The sequence below is a fragment of the Haliotis asinina genome, chromosome 3, assembly GCF_037392515.1.
Source record: "Haliotis asinina isolate JCU_RB_2024 chromosome 3, JCU_Hal_asi_v2, whole genome shotgun sequence".
NCBI lineage: Eukaryota > Metazoa > Mollusca > Gastropoda > Lepetellida > Haliotidae > Haliotis > Haliotis asinina.
In genome coordinates, this window is record NC_090282.1 from 87,253,817 (window position 1) to 87,271,876 (window position 18,060).

The following is an 18,060-nucleotide window of genomic DNA, read 5'->3' on the forward strand; positions in this document are numbered from 1 at the left end:
AAGGATGTCATCTTTGGGATGACTCCACGCCCTGCTATATACGGAAAATACCGATGTTTTGAGAGTGCAAATCGATAGAAGGGAGATAACCCTAAATCTGTTTTTCTTGTCTCGCAATGGCTAAAAAAGATTTTTTTTTTTACCCGTGCTCCAAACAAATCGAAATTTAGCATTGATGTGTTCAGTAAGATGGATATGTTGTTCACAGGTCCATGGAAGCCCATGGCTTGATGTACCCTCGATGACTGTTTATGCTCAGCAGTACCCTGTGTTTAACCTCAGCTCTCTGAACCGGAAGTGAGGTTGCATCAACCACCGTGATCAGTGAACAACTTATACTATACGTAGATTAACTATGCGACCCAAAATACTGTTTCGCTACATTTACATTTTGTGGAATCAAAACGCTATATCTGTGCCAAGATACTGCAGCCAGTAAGGAAAGAAAAGCCCTAAAGAATTATACTGCAATACCGTGTGAAGGTCATTTTAAAGAACTGGCATATTGATATTTGGTGTGCAATACTTTGACAGGCACCAAGTAAGCTCAAAGGGATGTATGTCTCGTGTACATGTGAAGAAAGTGTTTATGTTACTTCATGTTGCATAATCCAAGGACATTCGTGATTAGATGATACCCCGACCTGCAGGGAAGGTAGTCTAGTCGGACATCTAATTAGATGAAAAGTTTTTATGTTCGTATAGCCACAATGACAAAGCATCGTGTCTTGAAGCATACAAGAAACACGGTTATCTCCCTTCTGTTAGCTTCACATGTTCGAGCGGCCATTCGAATCTCCCTTCCACTCGATTCGATCCCGTGTTGTACTGAAGCCGTTCAAGTTTGATATTGCTGTTATTGTTTGCTTTTGTACCTGAAACAGCACTGATACTTAAACTAGATGGTTAAGAATGTTGACTGCAGCTGGTAATTTTACGAGGTTAGGTTATTTCACTCGTGTAAATCCAAACGTTTTCAGTTGTCCAGTTGGAGCAAGCATTGCTTTAAAGCTGACGGCAGAACACCCCGTGGTTGACCAGCCTCATATGGTTGAGGTGCACCGGGTTAATGTAGGCTCAGACTATTTGAACTTCCGTTGGAATTAGATACTAAGCATCAAAGCTTGTTTGTGAAGAAACAAAACAACAGAAAACAGAAGCGCCTTTTGCATCTGCTTATTTGTTCAAACTTGGTATTTGTCATGAAGTTGAGAATGAAAAATTATTATTGACCTTCTCCTACACGAACCAACAGTGCTGTGTAACAAACATCCTAACATCACATACTTTATGTTTCTTTTTACGACAACATCCTGCCATTGTCGATAGGTGACATGGAGACTGACAATATGCATTCACTGAATAACTGAACCGGCTGCTTGTAAAAAATGCATTGCTTTGATTGCTGGTTCAGTAAAGCACCGTCTACATGACGCCGGCCAGGACACAAGGGTGGGGCTTCACATGGCGCTACGAACGTTGACATGTTTTCAGTCCGGTATCTCTTGCTGACTTGTCCAGTCAATTAATCGCATTTCACTACCAGTCCACTTGGAACCAGTCAAGTCATCGTATTTCACTACTAATCCAGTTGGAACCAGTCAAGTAATCATATTTCACTACCAGTCCAGTTGGAACCAGACAAGTAATTTTTTTTCAATACCAGTCCAGTACGAACTAATCAGTTCTTCTAGTTCACTAACGGTCCAGGTGGAATCAGTCAAGCCATTGTACTTCACTACCAGTCCGGTTGGAATCTGTCAATTAATCTTATTTCACTACAAGTCCAGTTGGAACCAGTCAAGTAATCGTATTTCACCAGCAACCCAGTTGGAACCAGTCAAATAATCTTATTTCACTACAAGTCCAGTTGAACCAGTCAAGTAATCGTATTCGACTACCAGTCCAGTTGGAATCAGTCAGTTATTGTATTTCACTACCAGTCCAGTTGGAACCAGTCAAATCATCGTATTTCACCAGTAACCCAGTTGGAACCAGTGAAGTAATTACATTCCACTACTAGTCCAGATGGAACCAGTCACGTAATCGTATTTCACTACCAGTCCATTTGGAACCAGTCAAGTAATCGTATTTCACTATCAGTCCAATTGGAACCTGCCTGTAATCATATTTCACTACCAGTCCAGTTGGAACCAGTCAAGAAATCGTATTTCACTACCAGTCCAGTTGGAACCAGTCAAGAAATCGAGTTTCACTACCAGTCCACTTGGAACCAGTCAAGAAATCTTATTTCACTACCTGTCCAGTTGAACAAGTCAAGTAATCGTATTTCACTACCAATCCAGTTGGAAAGTGCCTGTAATCATATTTCACTACCAGTCCAGTTGGAACCAGTCAAGTAATCGTATTTCACTACCAGTCCAGTTGGAACCAGTCAAGTAATCTTATTTCACTACCAGTGCAGATGGAACCTGTCTGTAATCATATTTCACTACAAGTCCAGTTGGAACCAGTCAAGTAATCATATTTCACTACCAGTCCAGCTGGAACCAGTCAAGTAATCATATTTCAGTACCAGTCCAGTTGTAACAAGTCAAGCAATCGTATTCGACTACCAGTCCAGTTGGAATCAGTCAGTTATTGTATTTCACTACCAGTCCAGTTGGAACCAGTCAAGTAATCGTATTTCACCAGTAACCCAGTTGGAACCAGTGAAGTAATTATATTCCACTACTAGTCCAGATGGAACCAGTCACGTAATCGTATTTCACTACCAGTCCACTTGGAACCAGTCAAGTAATCGTAATTCACTATCAGTCCAATTGGAACCTGCCTGTAATCATATTTCACTACCAGTCCAGTTGGAACCAGTCAAGAAATCGTATTTCACAACCAGTCCAGTTGGAACCAGTCAAGAAATCGAATTTCACTACCAGTCCACTTGGAACCAGTCAAGTAATCGTATTTCACTACCAGTCCAATTGGAACCTGCCTGTAATCATATTTCACTACCAGTCCACTTGGAACCAGTCAAGAAATCGTATTTCACTACCAGTCCAGATGGAACCAGTCAAGAAATCCAATTTCACTACCAGTCCACTTGGAACCAGTCAAGAAATCTTATTTCACTACCTGTCCAGTTGAACAAGTCAAGTAATCGTATTTCACTACCAATCCAGTTGGAAAGTGCCTGTAATCATATTTCACTACCAGTCCAGTTGGAACCAGTCAAGTAATCGTATTTCACTACCAGTCCAGTTGGAACCAGTCAAGTAATCTTATTTCACTACCAGTGCAGATGGAACCTGTCTGTAATCATATTTCACTACAAGTCCAGTTGGAACCAGTCAAGTAATCAAATTTCACTACCAGTCCAGTTCGAACCAGTCAAGTAATCATATTTCACTACCAGTCCAGTTGTAACAAGTCAAGCAATCGTATTTCACTACCAGTCCTTTTGGAACCACTCAAGTAATCATATTTCACTACCAGTCCAGTTGGAACCTGCCTGTAATCATATTTCACTACCAGTCCAGTTCGAACCTGCCTGTAATCATATTTCACTACCAGTCCAGTTGGAACTAGTCAAGAAATCGCATTTCACTACCAGTCCAGTTGGAACCAGTCAAGTATTCTTATTTCACTACCAGTCAAGATGAACCATTCAATTATCATATTCGACTACCAGTCCAGTTGGAATCAGTCAGTTATTGTATTTCACTACCAGTCCAATTGGAACCAGTCAAGTAATCGTATTTCACTACCAGTCCAGTTGGAACCTGCCTGTAATCATATTTCACTACCAGTTCAGTTGGAACCAGTCAAGTAATCATATTTCACTACCAGCACGGTTGGAACCAGTCAAATAATTGTATTCCACTACCTGCCCAGATGGAACCAGTCAAGTAATCATATTTCATTACCAGTACTGTTGGAACCAGTCAAGTAATCTTATTTCACTATCAGTCCAATTGGAACCTGCATGTAATCATATTTCACTACCAGTTCAGTTGGAACCAGTCAAGTAATCATATTTCACTACAAGTCCAGTTGAACCAGTCAAGTAATCGTATTCGACTACCAGTCAAGATGGAACCAGTCACGTAATCGTATTTCACTACCAGTCCATTTAGAACCAGTCAAGTAATCGTACTTCACTATCAGTCCAATTGGAACCTGCCTGTAATCATATTTCACTACCAGTCCAGTTGGAACCAGTCAAGTAATCGTATTTCACTACCAGTCCAGTTGGAACCAGTCAAGAAATCGAATTTCACTACCAGTCCACTTGGAACCAGTCAAGTAATCGTATTTCACTATCAGTCCACTTGGAACCAGTCAAGAAATCTCATTCCACTACCTGTCCAGTTGAACAAGTCAAGTAATCGTTTTTCACTACCAATCCAGTGAAAGTTGGAAAGTGCCTGTAATCATATTTCACTACCAGTCCAGTTGGAACCAGTCAAGTAATCGTATATCACTACCAGTCCAGTTGGAACCAGTCAAGTAATCTTATTTCACTACCAGTGCAGATGGAACCTGTCTGTAATCATATTTCACTACCAGTGCAGATGGAACCTGTCTGTAACCATATTTCACTACCAGTTCAGTTGAACCAGTCAAGTAATCTTATTTCACTACCAGTCCACTTGGAACCTGCCTGTAATCATATTTCACTACCAGTACAGTTGGAACTAGTCAAGAAATCGCATTTCACTACCAGTACAGTTGGAACCAGTCAAGTATTCGTATTTCACTACCAGTCAAGATGAACCAGTCAGTTGTCATATTCGACTACCAGTCCAGTTGGAATCAGTCAGTTCCTGTATTTCACTACCAGTCCAATTGGAACCAGTCAAGTAATCGTATTTCACTACCAGCACGGTTGGAACCAGTCAAAAATTGTATTCCACTACTAGTCCAGAGAGAACCAGTCAAGTAGTCGTATTTCACTACCACTCCAGTTGGAACCAGTCAAGAAATCGAGTTTCACTACCAGTCCACTTGGAACCAGTCAAGAAATCTTATTTCACTACCTGTCCAGTTGAACAAGTCAAGTAATCGTATTTCACTACCAATCCAGTTGGAAAGTGCCTGTAATCATATTTCACTACCAGTCCAGTTGGAACCAGTCAAGTAATCGTATTTCACTACCAGTCCAGTTGGAACCAGTCAAGTAATCTTATTTCACTACCAGTGCAGATGGAACCTGTCTGTAATCATATTTCACTACAAGTCCAGTTGGAACCAGTCAAGTAATCATATTTCACTACCAGTCCAGTTGGAACCAGTCAAGTAATCATATTTCAGTACCAGTCCAGTTGTAACAAGTCAAGCAATCGTATTCGACTACCAGTCCAGTTGGAATCAGTCAGTTATTGTATTTCACTACCAGTCCAGTTGGAACCAGTCAAGTAATCGTATTTCACCAGTAACCCAGTTGGAACCAGTGAAGTAATTATATTCCACTACTAGTCCAGATGGAACCAGTCACGTAATCGTATTTCACTACCAGTCCACTTGGAACCAGTCAAGTAATCGTAATTCACTATCAGTCCAATTGGAACCTGCCTGTAATCATATTTCACTACCAGTCCAGTTGGAACCAGTCAAGAAATCGTATTTCACAACCAGTCCAGTTGGAACCAGTCAAGAAATCGTATTTCACTACCAGTCCAGATGGAACCAGTCAAGAAATCGAATTTCACTACCAGTCCACTTGGAACCAGTCAAGAAATCTTATTTCACTACCTGTCCAGTTGAACAAGTCAAGTAATCGTATTTCACTACCAATCCAGTTGGAAAGTGCCTGTAATCAGATTTCACTACCAGTCCAGTTGGAACCAGTCAAGTAATCGTATTTCACTACCAGTCCAGTTGGAACCAGTCAAGTAATCTTATTTCACTACCAGTGCAGATGGAACCTGTCTGTAATCATATTTCACTACAAGTCCAGTTGGAACCAGTCAAGTAATCAAATTTCACTACCAGTCCAGTTCGAACCAGTCAAGTAATCATATTTCACTACCAGTCCAGTTGTAACAAGTCAAGCAATCGTATTTCACTACCAGTCCTTTTGGAACCACTCAAGTAATCATATTTCACTACCAGTCCAGTTGGAACCTGCCTGTAATCATATTTCACTACCAGTCCAGTTGGAACCTGCCTGTAATCATATTTCACTACCAGTCCAGTTGGAACTAGTCAAGAAATCGCATTTCACTACCAGTCCAGTTGGAACCAGTCAAGTATTCTTATTTCACTACCAGTCAAGATGAACCATTCAATTATCATATTCGACTACCAGTCCAGTTGGAATCAGTCAGTTATTGTATTTCACTACCAGTCCAATTGGAACCAGTCAAGTAATCGTATTTCACTACCAGTCCAGTTGGAACCTGCCTGTAATCATATTTCACTACCAGTTCAGTTGGAACCAGTCAAGTAATCATATTTCACTACCAGCACGGTTGGAACCAGTCAAATAATTGTATTCCACTACCTGCCCAGATGGAACCAGTCAAGTAATCATATTTCATTACCAGTACTGTTGGAACCAGTCAAGTAATCTTATTTCACTATCAGTCCAATTGGAACCTGCATGTAATCATATTTCACTACCAGTTCAGTTGGAACCAGTCAAGTAATCATATTTCACTACAAGTCCAGTTGAACCAGTCAAGTAATCGTATTCGACTACCAGTCAAGATGGAACCAGTCACGTAATCGTATTTCACTACCAGTCCATTTGGAACCAGTCAAGTAATCGTACTTCACTATCAGTCCAATTGGAACCTGCCTGTAATCATATTTCACTACCAGTCCAGTTGGAACCAGTCAAGTAATCGTATTTCACTACCAGTCCAGTTGGAACCAGTCAAGAAATCGAATTTCACTACCAGTCCACTTGGAACCAGTCAAGTAATCGTATTTCACTATCAGTCCACTTGGAACCAGTCAAGAAATCTCATTCCACTACCTGTCCAGTTGAACAAGTCAAGTAATCGTTTTTCACTACCAATCCAGTGAAAGTTGGAAAGTGCCTGTAATCATATTTCACTACCAGTCCAGTTGGAACCAGTCAAGTAATCGTATATCACTACCAGTCCAGTTGGAACCAGTCAAGTAATCTTATTTCACGACCAGTGCAGATGGAACCTGTCTGTAGTCATATTTCACTACCAGTGCAGATGGAACCTGTCTGTAATCATATTTCACTACCAGTTCAGTTGAACCAGTCAAGTAATCTTATTTCACTACCAGTCCACTTGGAACCTGCCTGTAATCATATTTCACTACCAGTACAGTTGGAACTAGTCAAGAAATCGCATTTCACTACCAGTACAGTTGGAACCAGTCAAGTATTCTTATTTCACTACCAGTCAAGATGAACCAGTCAGTTGTCATATTCGACTACCAGTCCAGTTGGAATCAGTCAGTTCCTGTATTTCACTACCAGTCCAATTGGAACCAGTCAAGTAATCGTATTTCACTACCAGCACGGTTGGAACCAGTCAAAAATTGTATTCCACTACTAGTCCAGAGAGAACCAGTCAAGTAGTCGTATTTCACTACCACTCCAGTTGGAACCAGTCAAGAAATCGAATTTCACTACCAGTCCACTTGGAACCAGTCAAGTAATCGTTTTTCACTATCAGTCCACTTGGAACCAGTCAAGAATTCTCATTCCACTACCTGTCCAGTTGAACAAGTCAAGTAATCGTTCTTCACTACCAATCCAATTGGAAAGTGCCTGTAATCATATTTCACTACCAGTCCAGTTGGAACCAGTCAAGTAATCATATTTCACTACCAGTCCAGTTGGAACCAGTCAAGTAATCTTCTTTCACTACCAGTGCAGATGGAACCTGTCTGTAATCATATTTCACTACCAGTCCAGTTGGAACCAGTCAAGTAATCATATTTCATTACCAGTTCAGTTGAACCAGTCAAGTAATCATATTTCACTACCAGTCCAGTTGGAACCAGTCAAGTAATCATATTTCACTACCAGTCCAGTTGTAACAAGTCAAGCAATCGTATTTCACTACCACTCCTTTTGGAACCACTCAAATAATCACATTTCACTACCAGTCCAGTTGGAACCTGCCTGTAATCATATTTCACTACCAGTACAGTTGGAACTAGTCAAGAAATCGCATTTCACTACCAGTACAGTTGGAACCAGTCAAGTATTCTTATTTCACTACCAGTCAAGATGAACCAGTCAGTTGTCATATTCGACTACCAGTCCAGTTGGAATCAGTCAGTTCCTGTATTTCACTACCAGTCCAATTGGAACCAGTCAAGTAATCGTATTTCACTACCAGCACGGTTGGAACCAGTCAAAAATTGTATTCCACTACCAGTCCAGATAGAACCAGTCAAGTAATCGTATTTCACTACCAGTCCAGTTGGAACCAGTCAAGTAATCATATTTCACTACCAGTCCAGTTGGAACCAGTCAAGTAATCATATTTCAGTACCAGTCCAGTTGTAACAAGTCAAGCAATCGTATTCGACTACCAGTCCAGTTGGAATCAGTCAGTTATTGTATTTCACTACCAGTCCAGTTGGAACCAGTCAAGTAATCGTATTTCACCAGTAACCCAGTTGGAACCAGTGAAGTAATTATATTCCACTACTAGTCCAGATGGAACCAGTCACGTAATCGTATTTCACTACCAGTCCATTTGGAACCAGTCAAGTAATCGTAATTCACTATCAGTCCAATTGGAACCTGCCTGTAATCATACTTCACTACCAGTCCAGTTGGAACCAGTCATGAAATCGTATTTCACAACCAGTCCAGTTGGAACCAGTCAAGAAATCGAATTTCACTACCAGTCCACTTGGAACCAGTCAAGTAATCGTATTTCACTACCAGTCCAATTGGAACCTGCCTGTAATCATATTTCACTACCAGTCCACTTGGAACCAGTCAAGAAATCGTATTTCACTACCAGTCCAGATGGAACCAGTCAAGAAATCGAATTTCACTACCAGTCCACTTGGAACCAGTCAAGAAATCTTATTTCACTACCTGTCCAGTTGAACAAGTCAAGTAATCGTATTTCACTACCAATCCAGTTGGAAAGTGCCTGTAATCATATTTCACTACCAGTCCAGTTGGAACCAGTCAAGTAATCGTATTTCACTACCAGTCCAGTTGGAACCAGTCAAGTAATCTTATTTCACTACCAGTGCAGATGGAACCTCTCTGTAATCATATTTCACTACAAGTCCAGTTGGAACCAGTCAAGTAATCATATTTCACTACCAGTCCAGTTGGAACCAGTCAAGTAATCATATTTCAGAACCAGTCCAGTTGTAACAAGTCAAGCAATCGTATTTCACTACCAGTCCTTTTGGAACCAGTCAAGTAATCGCATTTCACTATCAGTCCAATTGGAACCTGCCTGTAATCATATTTCACTACCAGTCCAGTTGGAACCAGTCCAGAAATCGTATTTCACTACCAGTCCAGTTGGAACCAGTCAAGAAATCGAATTTCACTACCAGTCCACTTGGAACCAGTCAAGTAATCGTATTTCACTACCAGTCCAGTTGGAACCAGTCAAGTAATCTTATTTCACTACCAGTGCAGATGGAACCTGTCTGTAATCATATTTCACTACCAGTCCAGTTGGAACCAGTCAAGTAATCATATTTCACTACCAGTCCAGTTGGAAACAGTCAAGTAATCATATTTCACTACCAGTCCAGTTGTAACAAGTCAAGCAATCGTATTTCACTACCAGTCCTTTTGGAACCACTCAAATAATCACATTTCACTACCAGTCCAGTTGGAACCTGCCTGTAATCATATTTCACTACCAGTACAGTTGGAACTAGTCAAGAAATCGCATTTCACTACCAGTACAGTTGGAACCAGTCAAGTATTCTTATTTCACTACCAGTCAAGATGAACCAGTCAGTTGTCATATTCGACTACCAGTCCAGTTGGAATCAGTCAGTTCCTGTATTTCACTACCAGTCCAATTGAAACCAGTCAAGTAATCGTATTTCACTACCAGCACGGTTGGAACCAGTCAAAAATTGTATTCCACTACCAGTCCAGATAGAACCAGTCAAGTAATCGTATTTCACTACCAGTCCAGTTGGAACCAGTTAAGTAATCATATTTCACTACCAGTCCAGTTGGAACCAGTCAAGTAATCATATTTCAGTACCAGTCCAGTTGTAACAAGTCAAGCAATCGTATTCGACTACCAGTCCAGTTGGAATCAGTCAGTTATTGTATTTCACTACCAGTCCAGTTGGAACCAGTCAAGTAATCGTATTTCACCAGTAACCCAGTTGGAACCAGTGAAGTAATTATATTCCACTACTAGTCCAGATGGAACCAGTCACGTAATCGTATTTCACTACCAGTCCATTTGGAACCAGTCAAGTAATCGTAATTCACTATCAGTCCAATTGGAACCTGCCTGTAATCATATTTCACTACCAGTCCAGTTGGAACCAGTCATGAAATCGTATTTCACAACCAGTCCAGTTGGAACCAGTCAAGAAATCGAATTTCACTACCAGTCCACTTGGAACCAGTCAAGTAATCGTATTTCACTACCAGTCCAATTGGAACCTGCCTGTAATCATATTTCACTACCAGTCCACTTGGAACCAGTCAAGAAATCGTATTTCACTACCAGTCCAGATGGAACCAGTCAAGAAATCGAATTTCACTACCAGTCCACTTGGAACCAGTCAAGTAATCGTATTTCACTACCAATCCAGTTGGAAAGTGCCTGTAATCATATTTCACTACCAGTCCAGTTGGAACCAGTCAAGTAATCGTATTTCACTACCAGTCCAGTTGGAACCAGTCAAGTAATCTTCTTTCACTACCAGTGCAGATGGAACCTGTCTGTAATCATATTTCACTACAAGTCCAGTTGGAACCAGTCAAGTAATCATATTTCACTACCAGTCCAGTTGGAACCAGTCAAGAAATCGAATTTCACTACCAGTCCACTTGGAACCAGTCAAGTAATCGTATTTCACTACCAGTCCAGTTGGAACCAGTCAAGTAATCTTATTTCACTACCAGTGCAGATGGAACCTGTCTGTAATCATATTTCACTACCAGTCCAGTTGGAACCAGTCAAGTAATCATATTTCACTACCAGTCCAGTTGGAACCAGTCAAGTAATCATATTTCACTACCAGTCCAGTTGTAACAAGTCAAGCAATCGTATTTCACTACCAGTCCTTTTGGAACCACTCAAATAATCACATTTCACTACCAGTCCACTTGGAACCTGCCTGTAATCATATTTCACTACCAGTACAGTTGGAACTAGTCAAGAAATCGCATTTCACTACCAGTACAGTTGGAACCAGTCAAGTATTCTTATTTCACTACCAGTCAAGATGAACCAGTCAGTTGTCATATTCGACTACCAGTCCAGTTGGAATCAGTCAGTTCCTGTATTTCACTACCAGTCCAATTGGAACCAGTCAAGTAATCGCATTTCACTACGAGCACGGTTGGAACCAGTCAAAAATTGTATTCCACTACCAGTCCAGATAGAACCAGTTAAGTAATCGTATTTCACTACCAGTCCAGTTGGTACGAGTCAAGTAATAGTATTTCACTACCAGCACGGTTGGAACCAGTCAAATAATTGTATTCCACTACCTGCCCAGATGGAACCAGTGAAGTAATCATATTTCACTACCAGTAGTGTTGGAACCAGTCAAGTAATCTTATTTCACTACAAGTCCAGTTGAACCAGTCAAGTAATCGTATTCGACTGCCACTCCAGTTGGAATCAGTCAGTTATTGTATTTCACTACCAGTCCAGTTGGAACCAGTCAAGTCATCGTATTTCACCAGTAACCCAGTTGGAACTAGTGAAGTTATTGTATTTCACTACCAGTCCATATGTAGCCAGTAAAATAATCGTATTTCACTACCAGTCCAACTAGAACCTGCCGGTAATCATATTTCACTACAAGTCCACTTTGAACCAGTCAAGAAATCGAATTTCACTACCAGTCCAGTTGGAACCAGTCAAGGAATTGTATTTCACAACCAGTCCAATTGGAACCTGCCTGTAATCATATTTCACTACCAGTCCACTTGGAACCAGTCAAGAAATCGTATTTCACTACCAGTCCAGTTGGAACCAGTCAAGAAATCGAATTTCACTACCAGTCCACTTGGAACCAGTCAAGAAATCTTATTTCACTACCTGTCCAGTTGAACAAGTCACGTAGTCGTATTTCACTACCAATCCAGTTGGAAAGTGCCTCTAATCATATTTCACTACCAGTCCAGTTGGAACCAGGCAAGTAATCGCATTTCACTACCAGTCCACTTGGAACCAGTCAAGTAATCATATTTCACTACAAGTCCAGTTGAACCAGTCAAGTAATCGTATTCGACTACCAGTCAAGATGGAACCAGTCACGTAATCGTATTTCACTACCAGTCCATTTGGAACCAGTCAAGTAATCGTACTTCACTATCAGTCCAATTGGAACCTGCCTGTAATCATATTTCACTACCAGTCCAGTTGGAACCAGTCAAGAAATCGTATTTCACTACCAGTCCAGTTGGAACCAGTCAAGAAATCGAATTTCACTACCAGTCCACTTGGAACCAGTCAAGTAATCGTATTTCACTATCAGTCCACTTGGAACCAGTCAAGAAATCTCATTCCACTACCTGTCCAGTTGAACAAGTCAAGTAATCGTTTTTCACTACCAATCCAGTGAAAGTTGGAAAGTGCCTGTAATCATATTTCACTACCAGTCCAGTTGGAACCAGTCAAGTAATCGTATATCACTACCAGTCCAGTTGGAACCAGTCAAGTAATCTTATTTCACTACCAGTGCAGATGGAACCTGCCTGTAATCATATTTCACTGCAAGTCCAGTTGGAACCAGTCAAGTAATCATATTTCACTACCAGTTCAGTTCAACCAGTCAAGTAATCGTTTTTCACTACCAATCTAGCTGGAACCTGCCTGTAGTCAAATTTCACTACCAGTCCAGTTGGAACCAGTCAAGTAATCATATTTCACTACCAGTCCAGTTCGAACCAGTCAAGTAATCATATTTAACTACCAGTCCAGTTGGAACCAGTCAAGTAATCGTATTTCACTACCAGTCCAGTTGGAACCAGTCAAGTAATCATATTTCACTACCAGTCCAGTTGGAACCAGTCAAGTAATCATATTTCACTACCAGTCCAGTTGGAGCCAGTCAAGTAATCATATTTCACTACCAGTCCAGTTGTAACAAGTCAAGCAATCGTATTTCACTACCAGTCCTTTTGGAACCACTCAAATAATCACATTTCACTACCAGTCCAGTTGGAACCTGCCTGTAATCATATTTCACTACCAGTACAGTTGGATCTAGTCAAGAAATCGCATTTCACTACCAGTACAGTTGGAACCAGTCAAGTATTCTTATTTCACTACCAGTCAAGATGAACCAGTCAGTTGTCATATTCGACTACCAGTCCAGTTGGAATCAGTCAGTTCCTGTATTTCACTACCAGTCCAATTGGAACCAGTCAAGTAATCGTATTTCACTACCAGCACGGTTGGAACCAGTCAAAAATTTTATTCCACTACCAGTCCAGTTGGTGCGAGTCAAGTAATCGTATTTCACTACCAGCACGGTTGGAACCAGTCAAATAATTGTATTCCACTACCTGCCCAGATGGAACCAGTCAAGTAATCTTATTTCACTACAAGTCCAGTTGAACCAGTCAAGTACTCGTATTCGACTACCAGTCCAGTTGGAATCAGTCAGTTATTGTATTTCACTACCAGTCCAGCTGGAACCAGTCAAGTCATCGTATTTCAAAAGTAACCCAGTTGGAACCAGTGAAGTTATTGTATTTCACTACCAGTCCATATGTAGCCAGTAAAGTAATCGTATTTCACTATCAGTCCAACTAGAACCTGCCGGTAATCATATTTCACTACAAGTCCACTTGGAACCAGTCAAGAAATCGAATTTCACTACCAGTCCACTTGGAACCAGTCAAGGAATCGTATTTCACAACCAGTCCAATTGGAACCTGCCTGTAATCATATTTCACTACCAGTCCAGTTGGAACCAGTCAAGAAATCGTATTTCACTACCAGTCCAGTTGGAACCAGTCAAGAAATCGAATTTCACTACCAGTCCACTTGGAACCAGTCAAGAAATCTTATTTCACTACCTGTCCAGTTGAACAAGTCTTGTAATCGTATTTCAATACGAATCCAGTTGGAAAGTGCCTCTAATCATATTTCACTACCAGTCCAGTTGGAACCAGTCAAGTAATCGCATTTCACTACCAGTCCAGCTGGAACCAGTCAAGTAATCTTATTTCACTACCAGTGCAGATGGAACCTGCCTGTAATCATATTTCACTACCAGTCCAGTTGGAACCAGTCAAGTAATCATATTTCACTACCAGTTCAGTTGAACCAGTCAAGTAATCGTATTTCACTACCAATCTAGTTGGAACCTGCCTGTAATCAACTTTCACTACCAGTCCAGTTGGAACCAGTCAAGTAATCATATTTCACTACCAGTCCAGTTGGAACCAGTCAAGTAATCTTATTTCACTACCAGTGCAGATGGAACCTGCCTGTAATCATATTTCACTACAAGTCCAGTTGGAACCAGTCAAGTAATCATATTTCACTACCAGTTCAGTTCAACCAGTCAAGTAATCGTATTTCACTACCAATCTAGCTGGAACCTGCCTGTAGTCAAATTTCACTACCAGTCCAGTTGGAACCAGTCAAGTAATCATATTTCACTACCAGTCCAGTTCGAACCAGTCAAGTAATCATATTTCACTACCAGTCCAGTTGGAACCAGTCAAGTAATCTTATTTCACTACCAGCGAACATGAAGCAGTCAATTATCGTATTCGACTACGAGTCCAGTTTGAACCTGCCTGTAATCATATTTCACTACCAGTCCAGTTGGAACCAGTCAAGTAATCATATTTCACTACCAGTCCAGTTGTAACAAGTCAAGCAATCGTATTTCACTACCAGTCCTTTTGGAACCAGTCAAGTAATCATATTTCACTACCAGTCCACTTGGAACCTGCCTGTAATCATACTTCACTACCAGTCCATTTGGAACTAGTCAAGAAATCGCATTTCACTACCAGTACAGTTGGAACCAGTCAAGTATTCTTATTTCACTACCAGTCAAGATGAACCAGTCAGTTATCATATTCGACTACCAGTCCAGTTGGAATCAGTCAGTTATTGTATTTCACTACCAGTCCAATTGGAACCAGTCAAGTAATCGTATTTCACTACCAGCACGGTTGGAACCAGTCAAATAATTGTATTCCACTACCAGTCCAGTTAAAACCAGTGTATTTCACTACCAGTCCAGTTGGAACCAGTCAAAAAATCGAATTTCACTACCAGTCCACTTGGAACCAGTCAAGAAATCTTATTTCACTACCTGTTCAGTTGAACAAGTCAAGTAATCGTATTTCACAACCAATTTAGTTGGAAAGTGCCTCTAATCATATTTCACTACCAGTCCAGTTGGAACCAGTCAAGTAATCGAATTTCACTACCAGTCCAGCTGGAACCAGTCAAGTAATCTTATTTCACTACCAGTGCAGATGGAACCTGCCTCTAATCATATTTCTCTACCAGTCCAGTTGGAACCAGTCAAGTAATCGCATTTCACTACCAGTCCACCTGGAACCAGTCAAGTAATCTTATTTCACTACCAGTGGAGATGGAACCTGCCTGTAGTCAAATTTCACTACCAGTCCAGTTGGAACCAGTCAAGTAATCATATTTCACTACCAGTCCAGTTCGAACCAGTCAAGTAATCATATTTAACTACCAGTCCAGTTGGAACCAGTCAAGTAATCGTATTTCACTACCAGTCCAGTTGGAACCAGTCAAGTAATCATATTTCACTACCAGTCCAGTTGAACCAGTCAAGTAATCATATTTCACTACCAGTCCAGTTGTAACAAGTCAAGCAATCGTATTTCACTACCAGTCCTTTTGGAACCAGTCAAGTAATCATATTTCACTACCAGTCCACTTGGAACCTGCCTGTAATCATACTTCACTACCAGTCCATTTGGAACTAGTCAAGAAATCGCATTTCACTACCAGTACAGTTGGAACCAGTCAAGTATTCTTATTTCACTACCAGTCAAGATGAACCAGTCAGTTATTATATTCGACTACCAGTCCAGTTGGAATCAGTCAGTTATTGTATTTCACTACCAGTCCAATTGGAACCAGTCAAGTAATCGTATTTCACTACCAGCACGGTTGGAACCAGTCAAATAATTGTATTCCACCACCAGTCCAGTTAGAACCAGTGTATTTCACTACCAGTCCAGTTGGAACCAGTCAAGAAATCGAATTTCACTACCAGTCCACTTGGAACCAGTCAAGAAATCTTATTTCACTACCTGTTCAGTTAAACAAGTCAAGTAATCGTATTTCACTACCAATCCAGTTGGAAAGTGCCTCTAATCATATTTCACTACCAGTCCAGTTGGAACCAGTCAAGTAATCGCATTTCACTACCAGTCCAGCTGGAACCAGTCAAGTAATCTTATTTCACTACCAGTGCAGATGGAACCTGCCTGTAATCATATTTCACTACCAGTCCAGTTGGAACCAGTCAAGTAATCATATTTCACTACCAATTCAGTTGAACCAGTCAAGTAATCGTATTTCACTACCAATCTAGTTGGAACCTGCCTGTAATCAACTTTCACTACCAGTCCAGTTGGAACCAGTCAAGTAGTCATATTTCACTACCAGTCCAGTTGGAACCAGTCAAGTAATCTTATTTCACTACCAGTGCAGATGGAACCTGCCTGTAATCATATTTCACTACAAGTCCAGTTGGAACCAGTCAAGTAATCATATTTCACTACCAGTTCAGTTCAACCAGTCAAGTAATCGTATTTCACTACCAATCTAGCTGGAACCTGCCTGTAATCAAATTTCACTACCAGTCCAGTTGGAACGAGTCAAGTAATCATATTTCACTACCAGTCCAGTTCGAACCAGTCAAGTAATCATATTTCACTACCAGTCCAGTTGGAACCAGTCAAGTATTCGTATTTCACTACCAGTCCAGTTGGAACCAGTTAAGTAATCATATTTCACTACCAGTCCAGTTGAACCAGTCAAGTAATCATATTTCACTACCAGTACAGTTCGAACCAGTCAAGTAATCTTATTTCACTACCAGTCAAGATCAACCAGTCAATTATCATATTCGACTACCAGTCCAGTTGGAATCAGTCAGTTATTGTATTTCACTACCAGTCCAATTGAAACCATTCAAGTAATCGTATTTCACTACCAGCACGGTTGGAACCAGTCAAATAATTGTATTCCACTACCAGTCCAGTTAAAAACAGTGTATTTCACTACCAGTCCAGTTGGAACCAGTCAAGAAATCGAATTTCACTACCAGTCCACTTGGAACCAGTCAAGAAATCTTATTTCACTACCTGTTCAGTTGAACAAGTCAAGTAATCGTATTTCACTACCAATTTAGTTGGAAAGTGCCTCTAATCATATTTCACTACCAGTCCAGTTGGAACCAGTCAAGTAATCGCATTTCACTACCAGTCCAGCTGGAACCAGTCAAGTAATCTTATTTCACTACCAGTGCAGATGGAACCTGCCTCTAATCATATTTCACTATCAGTCCAGTTGGAACCAGTCAAGTAATCGCATTTCACAACCAGTCCACCTGGAACCAGTCAAGTAATCTTATTTCACTACCAGTGGAGATGGAACCTGCCTGTAGTCAAATTTCACTACCAGTCCAGTTGGAACCAGTCAAGTAATCATATTTCACTACCAGTCCAGTTCGAACCAGTCAAGTAATCATATTTAACTACCAGTCCAGTTGGAACCAGTCAAGTAATCGTATTTCACTACCAGTCCAGTTGGAACCAGTCAAGTAATCATATTTCACTACCAGTCCAGTTGAACCAGTCAAGTAATCATATTTCACTACCAGTCCAGTTGGAACCAGTCAAGTAATCATATTTCACTACCAGTCCAGTTGTAACAAGTCAAGCAATCGTATTTCACTACC